The following is a 6,898-nucleotide window of genomic DNA, read 5'->3' as shown; positions in this document are numbered from 1 at the left end:
TTCTTCTCTGCATAGATCTATCTTTACATCCCAGGGAATCAGCAAGATGCTGGCCCTGTGAAACTGTTCCTTGATGAAGGGACCGTTTTTAGTAAATGCAACTCTTCTAAGGGTATTTCTTCATGAATCAACCCAGGAATGTCCCATAAGTCTAACCCTGCCATCAGTGCACAGATTTCAGGAAACAAAGAGGGCCACCAAGTACCGGGGGAGCGACTTTAGAGGTGGACCAGACTACATCCCCAGTTTGTGATAGTATCTGCCAGGTTAATGCTTGAAGAGCATGGGGATTTCTATTCTTCTGTGGTGAGCAGGAGACATAAATGCAGCTTAAGAGGATCACCAGTCCTTTCCAGCTTCCAGGAGTCATCTTGGGTTGCAGGAGGGGCCACCACTTTGACGTGGCATGCGTGGATCCAAGCTGGGATGCCATCAACCTTGATGGTGGTGGGACTTGTCAGGAGCACTAGGTAGGGTCCCTTCCATATGGTTTCGAGGTTGCTGGATCGATGACGCTGGACTAAGACGGAGTCTCCCACTTGGAACTTATGTGGTACAGCTGTGGTTCCCGGTTCTTATGATCCTTTTAGCTGTTCCCAGGCATCCTTTCTGACCAGTTCAAGAGCCTTTAAATGAGCTAACAGGGGTTGGGAGAAAGAGGCATCAAGATCAAGTACCCCTCCTGTTTCTGGCAAGCGGGGCGGTCCCCCATGGAGGAGCTCAAATGATGTGAATTTATATTTCCCTGGGGTGTTCCCATACTCGTAACAAGGCAAAGGGCACGAGGGCTGTCCAGTCCTTTCCACTGGTCTCTAAGGTTCATTTAGTAAAGGTCTCTTTTAACGTTCTATTTATTCTTTCTACCTGTCCTGAGCTCTCGAGTCTATAAGCCCAATGTAATTTCCAATTAATACCCAGTTGGGTGGCCAGTCCCTGACTTACCTGGGCAACGAAGGCAGGGCCATTGTCTGATCCAATTACCTTACGGATGCCGAATCATGGGAAAATCTCCTCCAGTATCTTCTTTGCTACCACGTTGGCTATTTCCCTCTTTGTAGGGAAAGCCTCTACCCATCCTGAGAAGGTATCTATGAAAATGAATAAATATTTGTTACCATATTTTGCTGGTTTAACTTCTGTGAAATCGACCACCCAGTATGCTCCTGGCCTATCTTCCCAGAGGCATTTGCCGTGGACGCCTAGGTGATGTCCAGCATTGGTTAAAGCACAGGCCTTGAATTCTGAACTGCTTTTTGAGCAATGTCTGAGAGGCCCATGATGTGATAATCAGAGTGACGTATGATGTCCTTTAGCTTCTTTGTCCCTAGATGAGTTAGTTGATGTAGATTGGTGACATAATGTCGTTCCTCCTCTTGGGTAGTATGGATTTGCCATCTTCTGTCTCAGCTACTCCATGGGGGGAGTAGCCATGCACAATTTTTAGTTTCTCCATCTGCTTATGATCCTAAGGGTTATACCTGAAGATAGTTGTTTCTCTAATGTCATAATAGTCTTTAGGTTCCTTAGTTTTTTGTTCAGCTGCTTGGCAGCCGTGTCAGCCATTTGATTTCCTTTGACTATGGCATCTTGGCCCTTTTGGTGGCCGGGATAATGTTTAATGGCCAATTTCTTTGGCAAATGTATGACCTCTAACAGGCTCAAGATTTCTTCTTTATTTTTAATGTCCTTTCCAGCCAACGTGAGTAACCCCCTCTGTTTCTAAATTGCCACATGTATGTGAGCGGTAGCGAAAGCGTACCTGCTGTCCATGTAGATGCTGATAGCCTTTCCTTCTTCCAGCCACAAGGCTTGAGTGCAATCAGCTCAGCTTTTTGGGCCAACGTTCCCTCGGGTAAGCTGCTGGCCCAGATGGTCCACTTCCTGTCTACTACTGCTGCCCCAGCTCTCCACTTACCTTCAACCATGAAGCTGCTACCATCCATGTACCAATTAGGGCACCCTGGCCATAGCTGATCAGTGAGGATTTTCCTGGTTCCGGCTTCTTCTGCCAGGATGTCCATACATTGGAGTACCAGTAATGAGTCGTCTGTTTCTGGCAGCAAGGAGGCAGGGTTTAGGATAGCTGGGGGTGCAAACAGCACTCTCTCTGTTAACAAGAGGCTCTGATAGTGAGCCATGCAGGCGTTGGTCATCCAGCGGTCAGGCGGTTGTCTGATGATGCTTCCCAGGGAGTGTGGGGCTACCACTACAGTCTGTTGACTTAAAGTTAGTTTGTCGGCATCTTTGATAAGCAGTGCCACTGTGGCAATGGCTTTTAGGCAAGATGGCCATCCACTAGCTACAGAATCTAATTTCTTTGACAGGTAGGTCACAGGTGGCTTCCATGGTCCCAAAGCCTGAGTTAGGACCCCTTGCATTATTCCTGCCCTTTCATCTACATAGAGAGTGAATGGCTTTGTCAGGTCTGGCAGAGCTAGGGCTGGTGCACTGAGTAAAGCCCTTTTGATCTCTTCAAAGTCTTTTTGATGGTCGAGGGTCCATGAGAAAGTCCTAGTCTCCTTAGTGAGGGGGTAGAGTGGAGCTGCCAGGGTGGCAAAACCTGGAATCCAGAGTCTACAAAATCCTGCAGTACCTAGAAATTCTCTCACTTGCTTTGGGGTTGCAGGAGTAGGGATTTGTGTTACGGTCTTTTTCCTAGCTTTGGTCAGCCATCGATTCCCCTCCTTAAGAGTGTAGCCCAAATAGACTACTTCTGTCTGACAAATCTGGGCTTTCTTTACTGAAACCCTGTACCCCAACTCACCCAGCTCAGTCAGTAATCTCTCAGTCACCAGTCTGCACTCTTGCTCGGTGACAGCAGCTAGGAGCAAATCATCAACATACTGAAGTAGGGTAACTAGAGGATTTTCTAACCTGAACAGAGCCAAATCTTGATGGAGGGCTTTGTTGAAGAGAGTAGAAGCAGGGTTTAAATCCCTGAGACAATCGTGTCCAAGTCAGCTGTCCAGCCTGTCCCCGATCTGGGTCTCTCTGTTCAAAAGCAAAGATTGCCTGGCTTGTAGGATGTAGTCTCAGGCAAAAGAACATGTCTTTCAAGTCCAGAACCATGTACCATTGTCTCTCAGGAGGAAGAGAACTAAGCAGGTTGTAAGGGTTAGGGATGGTAGGATGGATATCTTTCACCCTTTTGTTAACTTATCTTAGATCTTGTACTGGCTGGTAATCATTGGTGCCTGGCTTCTTAACTGGCAGCAATGGAGTGTTCCAGGGAGACTGGCAAGGAATCAGAATATGTAGTTGCAGGAGTCTTTGGATGTGAGGTCTGATGCCCTCTCAGGCTTCCCTGCTCATAGGGTATTATCATACCCCAATGGGGGTTGCAGCAGTCTTTAGGCTTATGACGATGGGAGGCACTCGTTTGGCCTCTCCCATGCCCCCCCCGTCTCTGCCCATGCTCTGAGGAACCTCTCTAGCCATGTTCCCCCCAGTGTCTTGTCTGGCGAGGACAGGGGCTCATGTAATCTATATTCTTCCTCCAGTTTTAAGGCCAAGATCATAGAAGTGGGAGTCTGCCAATTGACTATGGTTTCTTCCAAGGAAAAGCTTATTTGGGCTTTTAGCTTAGTCAGCAAATCTCGCCCTAATAGTAGCATGGGGCACTCTGGGATGACGAGAAAGGAATGAGTTACTTGACCTTTTCCCAAATCCACCTTCCTGTCAGTGGTCCAAGAATATGGTTTCTGGCCAGTGGCACCAATTACTATGTTTTATTTATATCTTTTAATTTCCCCAATGGTTTCTTTAAAACTGAAAATTCTGCTATAGTGTCAACAAGGAAGTCTGTAGAGGTCCCCTCCACAATTAGGGTTACCCTAGGCTCAGGGAGGGGGCCGAGCGCAGTCTCCCCTAATCATCTTCCTCTAAGGTGAAGACCTTGGGTGTCTTGTGCTTCTTCTTGGGGCAGTCCCTTGCCCAATGTCCCTTTTCCTTACAATAAGCACATCTTTCAGAGTTCCAAGGTCTCCTTGGCCCTGCATTACCCAAGTACCCTGTCTGCCTAGTTCCTTCTTCCTTCCTATGAGCTTCCCTGTTGCCTACTACTGCAGTCAAAATCCTAGTTAAGTTTCTTTCTTGCCTTCTATCTTGTCTATCCTGTCTCTCCTCACCTTCCTTCTTTTCTCTTTCTCTTTTTTCTTCCTCAGTCTTTCTGTTATGGTACACTTTCTCTGCTTCCTTGACTAGGTCTTGCAGAGACAATGCTTGCAGTCCTTCCAGGCACTGTAATCTTCTCCTAATATCAAAGGCAGACTGCCCAATAAAAGCCATAGCAACTGCTGCTTGCTGACTCTCTGAAGTAGGATCAAAGGGAGTATAACACCTGTAAGCCTCTAAGAGACATTCTAAAAACACAGATGGGGGTTCCTTCTCCCCTTGTAGAATTTCCCTTACCTTAGCCAAATTGGTGGGACGCCTGCCGGCTTCCTTGAGACCTGCCACCAGAGCCAGGTGATAGACTGTCAGCCGCTCCCTACCTTCAGCTGTGTTGTAGTCCCAGCTAGGATGATTTAAGGGGAAGCCTGCATCTATTTCATTCTGAAATTGAGTTGGTTGAACATTGATTCCAGGCACATTCTTTTGCGCCTCCAAAAGTATTCTCTCTCTTTCCTCAGTGGTGAAAAGAACCTTCAAAAGCTGTTGACAATCATCCCAAGTAGGCTGGTGAGAGAACATGAGGGACTCCATCAGACCTGTAAGGCTTGAGGGATTTTCTGAAAAAGGGGCATAGTTAGATTTCCAATTGTAGAGGTTGGCCGAAGAGAAGGGCCAATACTGCAGTAATTTCAGCAGGTCAGGGTTCACCAGTAGTGGGACGTATACATGCAGAGGCATTGCTGTAGTTGAATCTGGATGCTCAGGACGCTGGGCACATCTGCTCCTGGTCCTGGTGGCCAGTTCTTCTGCTGCTCCTTCAACAACACCCTGTTGAAGATTCTGAGGGGGTATTGGGAGGGGATAAGGGAGTGGGATACTAGGCCATTCTGGAGGCTCCTCAATTTTGGGATATATCTTAGGAGGAGCCGAGGGTTGAGTCTTATTTGGCGGTTCAGACTCCGCCATTTGTGCTTTCATTTTTTTTCTCTGTGTTGTGGAGTGCCAGGACTCCGGAGCCTGGCTTACTTTTCTGACTCCAAGTTTTTAACCAGGATGGAGGATCTTGCACCAGATCTTCCCAGACACAAATATAAGGTCCTTGGTCAGGGTGAGGCCCTGGTCCCTTCTGAAAAAACATATTCTTAATGGCAGAAATCACAGTAAGGTCAAGTGTACCCTCCAGAGGCCAGCCAATATTGTACATTGGCCATTCTGAAGAACAAAAAGTTCTCCAAGGTCCCTTCTTAACTTCTACAGACAGGTTGCGTGCCCTAGTTCTAATTTCCACCCAGTGGTTGAGAGTTTGACCAACAGGAGTACTGACAGTCTGCCCCATCATCCAAGTCACACAAAAGAAGACAAACAGAACACTCAGAAAAACCGAGAAAGCCGAAACCAGAGCCCACCTCTTGTGGGACTTTCAACACCAGGAAACAGAATCAGATGGCTGAGGGGATGTGAAGTCTCTCCTCGGCACCCAGATGGGAAATCTCTGGGCATCCCCGGACTTCCCTCAGACCTCCTGGGACATCTCCCAGGGCGACGATCAGTTATCTCCTGACACGTCTGTTGATAACTCTCCCCTCCATCCCAGATAGGGAGATGGTTGCTCTCACGAGCGTGGACGACTGCAAACTGAAAGTACCAAATTCAGACACAGCCGGCAAAGACACAGACAAAGACAGAATTTTACCTCCAAGAGGGGTCCCCAAGAATTTGGGTAGTCACAAATCCCAGACAAGCCCCCAGCTGAAAGATCCCCAGAGTGGGGAGACCCTCACTCAAGTCTCGGGATAAGCCGATGCCCCAATAATTCAAGAGAGACCATTCTTGATACAAGCACAGGAGGTTTATTCAGGGAACCAGTGCACTAGGGTCGAGCTCATAACTCACAGGAGCAGAGGAGTTCGATCCCTAGTAGCTGCAGTCAGGAGCTTTTAAAAGGGAAAAACCATAAAGAATGGGGGAGTTAGATAAATATCATAAACATAAAGGATGAGGAAGTTAAATGATAGCTTTGTCTTAACAGGAAGGTTATAGGTTATCTCAAGCAAGCATTCTTTGGGCATTGTACAGTTAAACATTGAGCAGGAATGTGGTGAGCTAGTTCCTGGATCAGTTAGTATTATCTTTTAAGCTTATCTTGAGGTCTCCGGTTTCTCAGGAGAGGGCAGAAGGACAAGTTACTCTGTGATGGGCTAGTCTCGAGGGGTCTATAAATGTTGAGTTGGGATCTCTCAAGAACAAAGTATAACACTGTTGTGCCAGGTTTGTGGGTTCCCAGAGACTAACCCAAGGAGTCCATACTTCTGATGCAAAGGAAAAAATTTTCTTTAATTCAGGCTGGTCAGATTGGATTTCTCTTTATGTCAGAGGAGATCACATGACCATCAACAAAAAGGGGGGGTGGCTTTTAAAAAAGGGCCACATGTTTCAACTTCCATGATTAATTAGGGTTATACAGGATCCAGAGTAAAACACTATATGTTTTAGGCAGGATACATCTAAATAAGATAAGATAAGGCTTACAGAGTTACTGAGGAAATTGGGTCTGTCAATTATACCCTGGGCCAGGAAATCTTTACAACTGGCAGAGAATCTTTTAGACCAACTATTAGCAAAGGAATGTTAACAGGAGTGGTTGACAGCTGCCTCCCCTCCTCTGAGGGCAGGGGCTCAGGTACTCCTAATTTATTGTTTCAGAATACTGATTTGTGGATAACCGCTTTTGCTCAGTTTTCAAAAAAAAATTGACAGTCAGTTTACAGCACATAGACTGTTACCA

General features: G+C 46.8%; 1 pseudogene; it reads right to left on the bottom strand.

The window, feature by feature from the left end:
• Positions 1 to 293: 293 nt before the first annotated feature.
• LOC101844070 lies at positions 294 to 3,749 on the bottom strand (annotated as a pseudogene).
• Positions 3,750 to 6,898: the final 3,149 nt, after the last annotated feature.

The sequence above is a fragment of the Mesocricetus auratus genome, unplaced genomic scaffold (assembly GCF_017639785.1).
Source record: "Mesocricetus auratus isolate SY011 unplaced genomic scaffold, BCM_Maur_2.0 Super-Scaffold_4256, whole genome shotgun sequence".
NCBI classification, from domain to species: domain Eukaryota; kingdom Metazoa; phylum Chordata; class Mammalia; order Rodentia; family Cricetidae; genus Mesocricetus; species Mesocricetus auratus.
This window is presented reverse-complemented; position numbering and strand designations above follow the sequence as displayed.